The sequence below is a fragment of the Brachyistius frenatus genome, unplaced genomic scaffold (assembly GCF_029030835.1).
Source record: "Brachyistius frenatus isolate BFR_SWC_R1_liver_20210118 unplaced genomic scaffold, ASM2903083v1 Contig_119, whole genome shotgun sequence".
NCBI classification, from domain to species: Eukaryota; Metazoa; Chordata; class Actinopteri; family Embiotocidae; genus Brachyistius; species Brachyistius frenatus.
Window position 1 is genome coordinate 283,451 of NW_027210718.1, and position 16,183 is coordinate 299,633.

A 16,183-nucleotide genomic window follows, 5' to 3' on the forward strand; every position below is an offset into this window, starting at 1 on the left:
TGACATGCTGATATGGACAATAATTACACAAAACACAAGACAGACATTTCTCTATGCGTTTAATAATGCTTCAAGTCAACACACTTTTCCTTTTTGTTAATTGATGGGTCTATCTTCTCCAGGCTGCTCTCCCTAAAGGATAGCGATAGCAACATGCTTTGCAAGAAATTTCATTGGTTTATTTAAAATGTTTAGTATGTGAATACTATAATTTATCATTTGAAAAAGGAATAAATACATTAATAGAAAAAAACAGCTATTTTTAGACAAAAAAAACAACATAAAGCAAACACAGGTGATCTGATTCAGATAACGGGCGCAACATGCATTGAAATCCACATAGCAAGCGGAACTGATTGGACAAGTTTTAAAAAGGTACACACCTGTGTATATAATGTACCACAATTCACACTGCATGTCAGGACAAACAATGCTCAAAGAACTCTTTGTACATCTATCAATTATATCTATTTTAACCATTTATCTGTTACTGATTTTTGTTAGCTGTCTATTTCAAGTATTTATTTAATAGCTTGCTGCTCAGACTTCCCTGCTCCTCACCATCAAACTCATTCGTATCTTTTAATCAATTTGTTTACTTTTTATATATTTTTAAAATATGTTTATTCACTCTACAGTTGTTCCATGTAGCCTACCCCCGTGAACCACAGCTGTAGAAGACCAGATATTGTGCTATTTAAGAGAACATTTAGGAGGAATCCTGAAATGCTTCAACAATCCTATTATAAGCCAAATGCTAACACGCTTCTTTTATAATCTATTGAAATGAAAGGGGAGGTGAAAATTATTTTCAAAATAAGCTAAATAATATCCAGCAGTAACTGAAAACATGATAATAAGTGTCTGGGACCACTGAGAGACAACAGAAATCACTTCTGGCATGTATGTGTGTACAGTCAGATCTGCTTACTGCAGCCTAATGATATATATTCCTCTGGTCAGCAGGCCTTTTAATCTCACAGCTAGTAACACACCCATCCTCAGAGACCACCCATCGTGGTGCAACAAGGGAGCAAAACAGCACGCAAATACCCACTGACAGAGCGAACACGGCTGCATATGCTCACAGGGAGGTCTTCATTTTGTTTTTCAGTTTTGAGAGCAAATCTGTCATTTTATGTGATTCAGCAGGAGAGTCGAGTTGTGAGCTCAAGGCAGACAGAAGGGGGAAAAGGATAAAGCATGTTTAAGTCTGTGTTCTTTCATCTACTCTGTATGGATTTTTCAGTTTCCCCTGCCTAAAAGAAAACCTTCTGCTCCTCAAACCCCTCCTCTTGCTCTGCCGACCTTTCCTCGTTTACCCTTAATTACCTATCAAAACAGCAAAAATAAAATGGTCTGTTTGCCGTGCACTACTACATTACAAGTACAGCAGCTCATTGCCCTCAGGGAAAGTTAATCAGCTGCTGCACCATGTTTGGTTGAAATGAAAACACTCGTGGGTCGTGATACTGTAGGACAGCATTAAAAAAACCACTAAAGATCCATTTGGGAAAGCAATGAATGCTCCAAATGGTCAAAATGAAAACAACCCTCTAAAAAGCAGCCCAGCAGGTCAAACATTTCTTCACAGCTCCTTGAGTTCTGGCTATGCCACAGTGGGGAAACACATACATTTACCGCACAAGCATGCTGCATGTACTGGCTCATGTACTCACTGCGAGGGGATGAGTAATAAATCTGTACGAGCCCTTGTATTAAAGCACTGCATTTGTTTATATGTACGGAGGGGACAAGCTGCCATTTAATCGAGAGGAAAACGCAGCAGTGTGTATGACAGGCAGGATCTGATGAGTGCTGGAACGTACCAAGAGAATCACATGGGGAAAAGCAAAATATCTTCCATGTTTGCAGCATTGATGACAAGTTGTTTGCCTGGCAGTGATGAGCCTGCTGCAACCATTTCTGTCATGGCCTGTTACATGACAAGTGCCTTCCACCCTAATGTTTACTCTGATTTAACAACTTAACAGCTTGTTCTTTTTTTGTTGTTGTTGTTGTTGCTCATCACATTAACAAAACACACAAGGAGAAAGGCGTCTTGTTATACTGTACCCTCCTGTGACAGAAAAGTGAAATCCACACTGATAAATTAAGCCATTTCACCACGAAAGGCCACAGCATGACAAATCTCACATATATCAGAGAAAGTGCTGCTAAGTTCATTCCATTATCCTCCACCCTCTGCAACCTACAAAAGCTTATTTTTCCATCTCAAGAAGCCTGTGTTTTCCTACTAATGCATCCACTCACCAAGAACTCGACCCGTCCTCCTCTGCCTTCCCCTCTCTCACAGACAAATGCCTTTGATGTCTGCACTGGGAGTTGGGGTTGGCACTGAGTGTGTGTTTTGCATGTGTGTATTAGTTCCACTGTTATCTTGGTAGTAGCTCTCCAGCTCCCTAATTGCGTTGATGCAAGGGGAGCTGCAGGGAGAGACCCTCTAAACTCCCACCCTATTTTCGCTCTCTTCAGTAAAGGTGGGAACGAGGGAGAAAGAGTGAGGCGGAGACAGTGGCAGAGAGATGAAAAGAGGGGAGCAAAGGAAGGGTCATGAAGAGACAGATGTAGTGTGAGAGCGACAGAGTATTTTGTGTGTGGGAGAATCTCTGAGAAGAAAAGGATAAATGTGAGAGGATAGAGAAGAAAAGACTGAAATCTATGCCAAAATTAAAATTGGTCTTCATATCTCTGAAATCAATCACCTGAGAAATGATGCTCATTTTCTTATCAGTCTGAAAGAAAATGTTATATTCTATGGCATTATCCCATAAAGAGCATGAAAAAGAAAAGTCTCCATGAGCAATTTCTGCAGAGCTTTACACTGTAGTCAAACAAAAGGGGCCGAGATATGATCCTAATAATATAAGCAAAATGATGATCAGCTAGTGTAATGCCCTGCAACAAGTTGATACAGTTATTATACAGATATTTAGCACTTCTATTAAAACAAAACAAAACAAAACAAATATCCCAGTAAGATCAGTAGCTATTGTTGAAATGTCAATTTGTTTTTTTACACAAAGTGGATTGCTGGTTTATAATCAGAGGCCTAAATACAATTTGGTATTATTAAAGTATCTGGGTATTTACCATGAAATGGGCAGTAAGAAAATCCCCCTTGTGCTCACTTGTCAGCTTTTAGGAGCAGGCAGCCGGCTAGACGCCTTGGCCCAAGGGGAGCAGCTAACTCACTCAGCGAAGGCCCCCACCGCTGGTTGCCATAGAAATAAGGGGAAGAAGATACAGAACCTGCCAAATGGAAAATGTCAATTACTGTAGATATGTAGATATAGTCGGGGAGTGTAGGGTATCCGGATGGGGGACAGGGAGGGGTGGGGGACGGGGTGGCTGGGAGAGAAGAGGCTCCACACAGACACAAACATACGCAGCCAGTGAATTAATATGTGTGCCTCTGTCCTTAATTTCTGTGTTACACAGTGGTGAGAAGGTGCTGAGTGTGAATGTGAGCGGTATCTGAGGACTGGGGGGTGGGGGGTTTCCTGGGGCAACACTGAGAAATTAACTCCCCCCTATAATCTACATATTGATCCCTTTACTCAGCCCGAGCCACAATCAATACAGGCAATAAAACCAAATCCAGCAGCCTCTCTGGGGAACTGTGACACACCCTCAGGCGAGATGTGTGTGTGTGCATGTACGCATGCGTCTGTCTGTGTGTGAAGTGGTGATGTCAGTGTGTATAGTGTGAGTGTGTGTGTGTGTGTGTGTGTGTGTGTGTGTGTGTGTGTGTGTGTGTGTGTGTGTGTGTGTGTGTGTGTGTGTGTGTGTGTGTGTGTGTGTGTGTATGTGTCCCAGCACAAATCAGTCAACTGGACAGCCCTCAGTGGCTGTCATGCGAGCTTCCCTCCTGAGACTCTCAGAACATTCAACATGACAAAACAGTCAGTGCGCTGCATAAGTGATCAGACTCCAACCTGAGAGGAGTTGTATCAGAGCATATGCTGCCGGTGCTCACACACACCTTGTGCATGAATGCACACTTGCACAATTGTAGATGCATTTACACTTCAAGAGTGTCACATATACGGACACATATACAGTAGACATTAAACACACACACACACACACACACACACACACACACACACACACACACACACACACACACACACACACACACACACACACACACACACACACACACACACACACACACACACACACACACACACAGAATGAGTTACAGTGCCACCTGCAGGTGGGTCATACACTGAACAGTGACAACATCAACTTTCTGATGTTGGGCCACAAATGCTTTACCTATCCTGACTTTTGATTTCCATCTTCTATTTGCATAAAAATCGCTCTTATTTGACAGTAACAGGCAAATTGGACGAACACACAGGGAGGATTCACGCACAATAAACAGATGATGTCGTGCATGCAGAAATATAAACAATACACCATATACAGCGAGTGTATTTGCAGTCACACACACACACACAAACATTTCACAGAGAACCAATTTTCCTAACCCTGAGTAAAGATTTGAATTAACTCTGAAATTACAGCAGGGAGGATGTTTATAATTTAGTACAGCCACATCACAGGGTTTGTTATTGTTACTACCCCCATCGCCTCGGTAATCATCATTACTTATATTGTGGCTGTTAGCGTAGCATCATTAGCATACTGTATTGCAGTGGGTGAGGGGAGACCTGAGGTGAATTGTGCAGCCCATAATATTGTCATCGTGGGTCAAAACTATTGTTACAGAGGCAATGCAATTATACAATTTTGCATCTTTTAATATCTGTTGGAAATTACACTGTTTCAGCTTCAATCAAATTCATGAGGTGTGTGAGGTGCAAAAGCAGACTAGATTATATTTATGGAAATCAGCCCATGAAAATCACATTTTTGTGATTAGACATGTCCCACAGCATAGTTAATACTATTAGCAGTAAATATTATGCATCATTTGTATGTGGAGTCCCAAACAGCAGGGGCATAGATTTTTGCAATAAACACATTCTGAGGTAAAAAAAAAAAAAATGATGCACAAGAGTCAAGCGGATGCTTGTAAACAGGGAGGGAAATTGGACCCGATAGTGGGCTCTGGGCCATCCACTCTGATCCTCAGCAGTAGCAACTGCAGTAGCAGAGAGGGAGAGAAAGGTGACCAGTAAGAGAGGTAGAGTCAGACATAAGGATGAGAACTGAAATAATAATAATAATCCTTTAGAGAGAAAAATATAGAAACAAATGTGGAATAAAAACCGAGTAAAAATGCAGGCAGATGGGCAGACAGACTGAGACACAGGAGCTGTAATATTAAAGAGTAGAAGTGTGTTGAGCCGGGTAGTCGAACCAAGCCTGCGATAACTTGACAAATCCCAGCGCTTGTGCTCTTGAGAGGATTGTGCTTCATTAACAGATAAAGAGTGGAGGAGACAGAGGAGAAGAAAGAGAGGGGCGAGGGGGAGACGGATCTGCTCTTTGTTCCTTAGTCTTTACTCATTTCTCTGTTATCTGCTTCAGGGGAGCTTTATTTGATGACATGACCTTTAAGTTGCAGAACCATGAATTGACAATGAGCACAAGTTTCCAACAGCATGCTGATTTGGGCTTCATCTTCTGTAAGGATGCTCCCTTATCACACCCCTCTCTGCAGTCGAAAGGGTGTGTGGGGGAGAGAGTGTGAGGCAGTCCAGAAGAGATTAAGTGTGTTAAAGAAATAAATACACTTTGTTCAAAAATGGCTACATCGAAACAACACAGTTGTGGTCTGATGTTTTATTAAACAGCGTCCACTTGGCTAAAGCCCACCACTTAGTGTCCTCAATCACTTTCAAGAAGATTAAACAAATCCACTTGACTATGTGTAAAGGAATTTATATTTTTGGGAAATACTGAAGTTAAGTGTGAAGACAGATAGCACTGTCTGGATGAATCTGCTTCATAAACATACAGAGACAGGAGGGAAATTGAGAGACGCTGCAGGAAAATAACAAAGAACGAGAGTTTCTGGTGATTTCTGACTTCAGGCAGCGGCTGCGTTAAACATAGACACACACAGACACACTCCTGCAGACACAGTCATTGGACCTGTAGCCAACGAGGTTACAGCTAACATCTTTACAGGTGGCACAACTGGCTGTTTGGATACTGTATCGATGGTCCATTGGTCAAATTTGTATAATGACGCAGGTCAAAAATACACTTGGTTTTCTAGCTGAACACACCTTAAAGCTACAGCCAGCATCCAGTTAGGCTTTCACAAAGGGGCTTTTTGTCTGGCTTCGTCCAACAGGGGCTCTGGCTAGTTACAACCAGCAGGGACTCACAACTCCCTTGTCAATCATCAAATTGTTGTTGTTAAAAGTGTTGGTCGGCAGATTTCACCAGTTTCACCAAGACAGAAAATATAAACAGGTGCACCCTTTGATGCACTTTTCACCTCCTCACTTGCAGACTCCCCTGGGAGTCCCAAAGGGGTCAGAGGTCAGGGCTTCAGACAGCCCAGCCCAGACATGACCCTTGACATTATAACCTTCACAACAGCTTATCAATAACCAATTCGGCTGCTGGCAGATCTTTGACCACCTTCAAAAGCAAAACACATACCTAAAATCTATACCTATAGCATTATTATCATGGCATGGTTTAGAAAAAATATTTAATATACACACAGTTCATAGTTGCTGAGTATGTAATGTACAGGTATGGAGTGTGCTTTTATTTTATGGACACAAGACAGAAGTATGAAAGTGTAGAGGGTGTTAAGAGGATGAAGAACAAGGGGGATATTTACAAACAACATATCAATAACCATTACAATTTGAATTTCGTTGCAACATGGGTTACTGCATTTGTGTGTGTGTGTGTGTGTGTGTGTGTGTGTGTGTGTGTGTGTGTGTGTGTGTGTGTGTGTGTGTGTGTGTGTGTGTGTGTGTGTGTGTGTGTTGGTGTATGCGTGTGTGTGTTAAAGGCGAAGGGGACGGGAGGGAGGAGGAGAGAATATTTGAACCATTATTCTTTCACAAAATGTGTAAGTTCATACATGCACGCGTGCGCGCGCACGCACAGACACACACGACACACACACACACACACACACACACACACACACACACACACACACACACACACACACACACACACACACACGCGCGCGTGTTAATTTTCAGTTCTGTGCAGCCCTTCATCCTGCTGATGAATGGAAGTCTGAGGTCTTGCTATTAAATCAGTTCTCTCTCATGTGATTGAAGAAGAGTTCTTGGGAGAGATTTAAATTGATATCACGCCTCTTCTGTTAGAGGCAACAGCAAAACATGCTGCCTCACATGTTCCTTGAACACTACTTTTTCCTCTCTTTATCTTTGCAATCTGGAGCCCTCTGTGCCCTCCTGTGTCCACTCCTTTCATATCTCTTTTCTCCCTGCTTGCATGGATGATAGCTGAGAGCAGCTACCAGTGTGACCCAACAGTTAACTGTGAGCAAATGGTGTTTTTTTTTTTTTTTTTACAGGCTGTATCTTGCAAGTCTCACAGTGTACTAAAGGTGTGTTCATTAACAACCACGGAGTTGGACTGCTTTGACATCCAAGAACCTGAATGCTCGTCGAACTGGGAACATATTCCACTTTTGAGAGCCTTGAGAAGTTTGACATAAAATAAAAGGCCAGCGTTTCTTGTGAAAGTAAGCAATCTACTTCCTCGGGGCACAAATAAGGTACATATAAGGTGAAATAGCCTAGACTACCTAGATTTCTAACTGTGTTAAATGTTAACTACGAAAAACTGCAGTAGATCAAAACATGTATATACTGTATAATGCACTCCGTTTTGTCCCGGTGCTGGTTTATGTGGAGGATGACAAGGTGTTTGTCATTTTTCTGACTTCTGCCCGCAGAAATAGGGCAGACTTCCTGGGGGTGGTCATACTACCTGCTTGTTTGTTTGTAATTTTTGTAAAAGACCGAAAAGAACCAAGCAGATCGGGCTTATTGCATGAACCAAATCTTCGTCAGGTTCATACCAAGATTCTAGATCCGGTGAGTCAGACTTGACGGGTAACAAAATGTTTGATAAGTGAAACGCCAGGCGTGGGATGTGAATTTCCCCAGTCAGCTCTGAATGTCTGGAAAACACCCAGCAGTCGCAGCCATGAAACCTGATATTGACTGAGGAAGTTGCGGTTTGGTCACAGCTCTGCCTGTAGACAGAAAGCAATCACGCTGAGCTTTACTTCATCTTTCGCTCTCGATTTCTCTCTCATTCTGTCCCTGATCAAACATTAACTCCGCAGGGAGCGATAGACACACACCGAGCACACCTGTTCTCCTCGCCACACGCACGGCAGCGTTTGTGTGTGCGTGAAAGGATGCCTCAGCAATCAAGACAGTGAGGGGAACAACTCGGAGCACAGTAATACAAAGCAAACACAATAGAGTTCCTACACCAATCAAAAAGGACTAACTCACACGCACACTGTCCAGTGGTGGGGATGAAGCCGCACCTGGCTAAAACCAGGCAGAGACTGGGGATGGCGAGGAGGATTATAGCCCAATAGTCTATTCTTCTCTCCACAGGAGCCAGCCAGCCAGCCCAAGATGAGCTCTATTCACCATTCCTATCTCGTAGCTGCAGCCCCACAGGCTCATCCATCTCTATTTCCCACTCCCTGTCTTCGTGACTCCAGCACCAGTTCAACCTTAATCAATCTAATTACCAATTGCAAAACAGACCCCAGACCTATCTACCTGTCCACCGATATCTGTAAAACATGAAGACTGTGCTTGTGCTCCAAACAGTCCCTCCCTGGCAGAGCATGATTAAAAAGCATTTGATTATTTGATAGTTTGCAGTGAAAAATACAGGAAATAGATGGAGAATGACAGCTTTGCAAGATTTCTCTGGTAAGAGATTTTATTTGTTCTTACCAATTAAAGATCAACAAGAACATTTGTTGTTTTAATTATGCACACATTTATGTTGTGCAAATAATTTCTAACTTAAAATAAACATGGTTTAGGTCCAAATGTATTCAACATTTTATGGTATTTTACAATGTGTTTGGTTATTTTGCTGGTAATGAATTTATCTTTCGAGGCAGCATTTAGTTGTTCATCTTATGTAATTATTGATCCTACACCCTACACTACGAATATGCTTGTTTTCAACACACTTTTCTATAAGAGGTATATATTTAAGCAATTACAGTGATTCAAATTGAAATGAGACTATTTCACAAATATTAAGTCATTTGGAAATACACTATCCCTGTTAAATACAGTCAGAGTGAAATTGAGCTTGCATGTACTCACCTACATCTCACTGATCATCACAAAGGAATCAAATCACATTGCTAGTAGGTCTTTATAATCTAAAGTGCGGCCAAGCGAGGAGATAAAATTAGTCAGATATTTCTGCCTATCCCTCTCTGACAATGGAAAGCTAATTAAAATCCTGGCATTTCATATTCATGACTAATTAGCTAAACGAGATGGCAGCTCTAAAGTGGGCTGCTTTTAATTAAGCCGGAGAATTTGAGTTACACCTTGGTGCCGAGGTGTGTGTATGGATGTACATAGTGTGCGTTTGTGTGTGTCTATGGTAACATCGAGGCAATATTCATCTGGTCTTGAGCGCCCTGGCATTTTCCAAGAAGCTGAGCCTCGTCTCAACGGAGGCAGAGGTTAAAGGTAATTTACTGTTCCCTGTATATACTGTAAAGTACACACCACCCATGTTGTTTCATGTCGGCATTGCTCTTTTAAGCCTGGTTAATTATCAAGGTGTTATATGTATTTTACACAACAGCTTAGTTGATATAATGGTGGCCTTCAAACTGTCAAAAACTTTTTGTATCTGTGCCATTGTTGTCCTGAAACAGCACTGTGAAATAGTAGTGCAGCAAGATACAGTAAACCTATTTGTTCATGTCAAAAGTTCATATTCTCCAGCAGAAGAAAAGTGTCATATTAGTCTGAAAAGGAAGTTTAAGACATAAATTTGATTTGTGAGTGCTGAGTGTGGACGTGTACAGAGCGTTGTAACATACAATACAGTTATGTGATTTAAATTCAATTCTTTAATGCAAATATTAATGTTGAACTACTGAAATATAAACGATTCAAATTCAGTCTCTAGTGACGCGTATTTTTGCCCATGGTCACACTTGCAAAAATGATGATGTTGGTGCCAGCGGTCGGTTAGCTTAGAACAAAGACTGAAAATGGGAGGAAACAGGTAGCCAGTCTAATGCTGACAAAATCTGCCTAATAGTCTGCTTATAGTACTAATTTATGCGCTTGGATTTTTGCACAAATCAAACAACCAAGATATCTGACTGTCTCCCACTGTTTCCAGTCTTTGTGCTAAGCTAAGCTAAGTCCTTAAAACACAACTTTTCCATTCAGTCCTGGCTTGTGTATCTGTATTAAATTTTGTGCATTGAGGCTTACAAGTGTGTACCCCTATGGTCCAACATAGCTGTTAAATCTGAAAAGGAAGCCACTATTTTGTCAGCTCCCCAACAAGATAAACATCTCCTTTGGGCCTCAGTCTGCTCCCCAAATAGTGTTCAAGCTTGAATGGCCTGCTCCCATCATGTCTTTTAGGTTGGCAGTTACACTTCTATGATTTATTTACTCTACTGTCCAGCTCAGAAAGGGAGAGGAAGAATAAATCTCAGTAATTTCCATTACCATATATTCACTCTTTGTAAGCATGTGACAAAAGCACTCCAGTGTGTGATTGAGTCTGTGCTGTTCGTCGAAGAAAGAAGAAGAAAGAAGAAGAGTAAAGTAATGAGGGATAAGAAGAGAAAAGGTGTAACTTTTATCTACCCATCTCTGATTCTTGTAATCTCAATCAGAAAATCCTCTTTCATTCTTTACAAGATTCCCAAATCCTGGATAAATCCACAGAAAGACGTTAGTTCTTTGAACCCATCTCTGCCTTTTATCGAGATTTGCATCCTTTTCTCAGAGACGGACTAGTTTCATGTGGTCCTATCAGGACTGCAGTGCACTGAAAAAAGAAAGACAAACTGAGGTAAGACAATTCACCCACCAGCATCTCTAAAGCTAACTAATTAACATGTCATTTATTGTTTGTTTAAAACAGTGTGTAAAACAGCAACCCTGTCTCCTACAAATTATTTTAAAGGACATCTAAATTACAACAGCATATATTTTGAAGGAAACAAAATTGATTACATTCATTTCTGGAGATGTTGATTAACTTATTTGGCAAGTCACAAATAGGTTGACGCTGACTGTATTAGTAACATGTCGTGTAAAAACGTATTTACTTCTGCATTAAAGTATGCGATTTTGTAGTAAAATGCCCACTTGTAGAGACCACAACATTATTAAACGGTTTCATGTTTAGACACTTACAGCACTTGATTAAGGCTGGTAATGTTGTCATCTTGTCAAAGACACACAATAAAACAAAATGTTACTTAATCAAAACCAAAATCTGTCCCCAACTTCAACCAAAGTGTTTATGATGCTTAAACTCTATGTAGCACAGACAGTTGCATGCTTGGTATGTTCAGTATCTAACCCAACAATCTCCTGCCAACTCCTGTGTGATTATGAAATTTGCCACTTTATTCACTTAAAACACAGTGTTGCCTTTGCACGTACAGTAATCAAACCTACAAATGCTGACTTTGCACCTAAACATTGAAAAAAAAAAATGTTGAGATGTATATGAACCCTAATTATCGGCTACATTAATTTTGATTTAAATGGATAAGTCTCTATTTCACAGTCATTGGTCAGATCATGCAATGACTTTCATGACTGAGACAAGATACTTTTGGATTTTCTGTTCGTAAGCTTGCTATTTCCCCATTTCCAGTCCATATAGCTCAGCTAATCGGCTGCTGGCTTTAGTGTCCTATTTACTGTGCAGTTGTGATGTGATGTCTCATCTACAGTACTTCTGGGCAAAAAAAAAGTGAACACTCATATTTCTGAAATGTCAATTTATATATTTCAAAGTTGCTGAACGGCAATGCATCAATGTGACGAGGGGAACTATCAATGCATTGTTTCCAAACACAGATGCTGACCAATTGTATGCCTTCTAGGGTTCATGATGTGACAGTACAGCTCACACTGCCATTCAGCTCCGGGCCTAAGTCAGACACAGAGCTTCCTGAAATGCAAAGGGAAAGCTGTTCTTTCCAGGCAACAGCTAATTCCTTTTGCCCAAAACACTGAGACAGTACCAGTACAATGAGTGTTATTAGTATTAAAATCACAGCAGAAGACTTGGTTGTCATCTGAATGCACGAGCGGAGCTTCTTTTGTACATGATTAAAAACTGAACTGAACATATGACCTCTGTTCACAAAAAAAAAAAAAAATCCCTTTCAATACAATAATCATGAATAAATGTAGAAGATATTCTGTATCTATTGATTTCCACAAAAAAATTCTCACTAGCAGCATGCTTTTAGCTGTAGGGATCAGTGTGTACATAGTTGTCCATCGACTGAACAGAGAACACTGTGGCCTCTGGCTTTTACTGTATGTACCAGAGTATCTCTGCATCAATCTCAACCATCTTTTGAAGCATAATGCAGCCTCCTCTTCTATTTCTTTGAACCCGGGCATCCCTCTCAGTGAATGAAACCTACCAGGGGTCCTCTGTAATGAATGGGCCCTGAGCCCGAGAGCTGTAAATAGTCAACATTATAAAACCACATACTTCCTTCATGAAGCAGTCTCATTTGGAGGTTTACAGGGACGGTAATGCTTCCTCTTCCCCCTGATTCTATGTCATTAGCATGGCTGTAAAAGCCTTGTTGAGAAGAAAAAAGATAAACACGGATGGAGCGATAGAAGGGAACTGTTGCTGACACTGTTGTGATGAGGTGTCCCGATGACAGAAGTAGAGAAAAAAATTAACACAAATAGGTTTCTGGGCTAAATACACACAATACACATACATAAACATGCACACACCAACACAATCTCGAGTCACAACAGATACATTTAATTTCATGTGAGAGTATACTCTACAATGTCATTACAGCACTAATCGAAACTACTTGGTAATAATATCTGTCAAATGCTATGAAGCTGGTTGGCTTCAGTCCTCTTGTTTCTGCAGTGTGTAGATTAGCACCAGGTTAATGGGTAGACTGCCATGTGGCACACACACACACACACACACACACACACACACACACACACACACACACACACACACACACACACACACACACACACACACACACACACACACACACACACACGTAATGCACCAGACTTTTGGCAATACCACTAAGACAATCAAGTCCTTCTTTCTTTCAGTATTTTTAGAGGAACACCTTGAACATCCTGAAAGGAGCAACAACATGCACAGAAAGACAAGAAACACAACAGTCAGTGGATGAAGAAAAGAAAAGGAAGGAAAGAGGCCTTAAATCATCTCGTACAGACCGTCTTGTCATCTGCACGGTGTATAATCTCTAAAGCTCCATGCAGACGAGTTGCAGAAGGATGGTGGGGATGTGTGGGTGAACGCACACGTATGAATGAGGAAAAGCGACAGATGTGTTTCAGTAAAGAATTTATCTATGGAAAGTCTGGCAAATCGTCAACCTCTGAATCACCACAGACCAGTGATAAACACAGGGTGCGAGTAGATCTCCATATTGTACAGAATATTTTGTTTCATCACATCAGGGCACACATTTAAATACAGGATCTGATAACACTTTTCTCATCCTGCTCTCTCTTAAAGTGTCAGAAGGTGAAAGAAAAAGCTAATTTCTACTTTACACGATCTAAATACAGCTCATAAAACCTGCTAGTGACAATCGGTGGCCAAAAATGAGACACACTCTTTCTTTCCTCCTCTGTATGTAATAGAGGACTCAATGTTTCAAAAATACAAGTATTGAGTGGTAAATCTGCCATAGTTAACGTTGTACATCTTGTGTAGTAACAGTAACAGGGGGTCAACTGTAATCCAGTAGCTGTAGCTGTAGCCTGTCATACTAACAATACTGGAAGGACTAACAATATTGAATATATCAGAGCAGAGACAGAAGACAGGAATAAAGTGGAGGCCGTGTTGCTGCAGAGACGAGTGAGGGTGGAGGATCAGTGGAGCAGTGCAGAGTGAATTTACTGAGGGACTTTGTGCCAACACTCTTCCTCTAATAAAGAGTGTGTTTTCCCTCTGCCTTCCACTGCAAGCTTACAGAAACCTGCTTTATTGGTTCGTATCTGACATGAGTGACTGCTGCAGCCACAGGGGTGTATATCTGTGTGTGTGTGTGTGTGTGTGTGTGTGTGTGTGTGTGTGTGTGTGTGTGTGTGTGTGTGTGTGTGTGTGTGTGTGTGTGTGTGTGTGTGTGTGTGTGTGTGTGTGTGTGTGTGTGTGTGTGTGTGTGTAGCGGGTGGTCAGCATTCACACAATATTAAATCCTTACAATATCAAGTGAGAAAAGACAGACAAGTTGATGGAGAGGAATAAAAAGCCCTGAGGACAAATGTGCACATGATATTAAAGCAGTTCTCAGTTAATATCAAGGCATCTTTGATTTACAGACGTGAAAATGTAAAATAATATTGGCCTTTTTTGACATATTTAGACATAAGCAAACATCTGATCTTCTTTGATACAGTGCCTACAGATAACAATATACTTAAACACCAACCACAAGGAAAATTAACTTTTTCAATCATCTATTCAATAAAATTTTAATATTCTTTTGTGGAAAAAGTAAGTGCATCCTTTGCCTAACTGAGCATTGTCCCATTTAGCAGAGATTGAAGGCATTTCACACAATTGTCCCTGAGCCTCTGCCATCGTTTTGCTGAAATTCCCAAATCCTGGATAAATCCACTATCATCACGTGAAAAACTCCTTTTTGCATGTGCTGCCTGTTTCAAATCTCTCACAATATTTTAAATGGGATTAAAATACGGACTTTGACTAAGCCCTTCTATAATCATCTATTTCTTAATTTTGACCCATTTCTTAAGAATGTGCTTAGGATCATTATCCCGTTAAAAGGTCCATTCCTGGTTAAACCTTTGGACAGGTTTCTTAAAGCATTCTTTGATATGATGCAGAATTCATAATTTAATCAACGACCAAAAGCTGCCCAGTCCGAGGCAGCGAAGTCACACCAAACCATAATATTATCACCATGCTTCACATCTGATTTGAGGTCTGTGCCAAACATATCTAGTGTTACTGTGGCCGAACAACGCTATCTTTGATTTGTTTGTCCACTGCACATTATTCCAAAAGTCCTGGTCTTTGCCTCTATGTTCACTGGGAAACTAATGACAATCTCTTATTGTTTGTTGTCACATGCACTTTGATACCAGGAGTTACCAAGAGTTCCAAGAGTTACCTGCAAACACTAGGATGACATTTTTGGATTCTTGGAGACTTCTTTTTGCATCATACAGTCTGCTCTTGGGCTGAATTAGCTGGAGCGGCCAGTCCTGGACAAACTGGCAGTAGTTTCAAATCTCCACCACTTGTAGAAGATTTTCGTTACAGGGAACTGATTTATTTCAAATATTTAGGAGAACATATACACTGCTCAAACAAATAAAGGGAACACTTAAACAACACATCCTAGATCTCAATGAATGAAATATTCCAGTTGAAAATCTTTATTCATTACATAGTGGAATGTGTTGAGAACAAAAATAACATAAGAATGATCAATGGAAATCAAAATCATTATCCCATGGAGGTCTGGATTCAGAATCATACCCAAAATAAAAGTGGACAAATCAGATCACAGGCTGATGCAACTTCTGTGGAAATTCCTCAAGACAAGTCAAAATGAGGCTCAGTAGTATGTGTGGCCTCCACGTGCCTGTATGCACTCCCTACAACGCCTGGGCATGCTCCTGATGAGATGATGGATGTTCTCCTGAGGGATCTCCCCCCAGACCTGGATCAAAGCATCAGTCAACTCCTTGACAGTCTATGGTGCGACGTGGCGTTGGTGGATGGAGCGAGACATGATGTCCCAGATGTGCTCGATTGGATTCGGGTCTGGGGAACGGGCAGGCCGGTCCATAGCATCAATGCCTTCATTATGACACACTCCAGCCACATGAGGCCTAGCATTGTCATGCATCAGAAGGAACCCAGGGCCCACTGCACCAGCATATGGTCTTCCAATGGGTCTGAG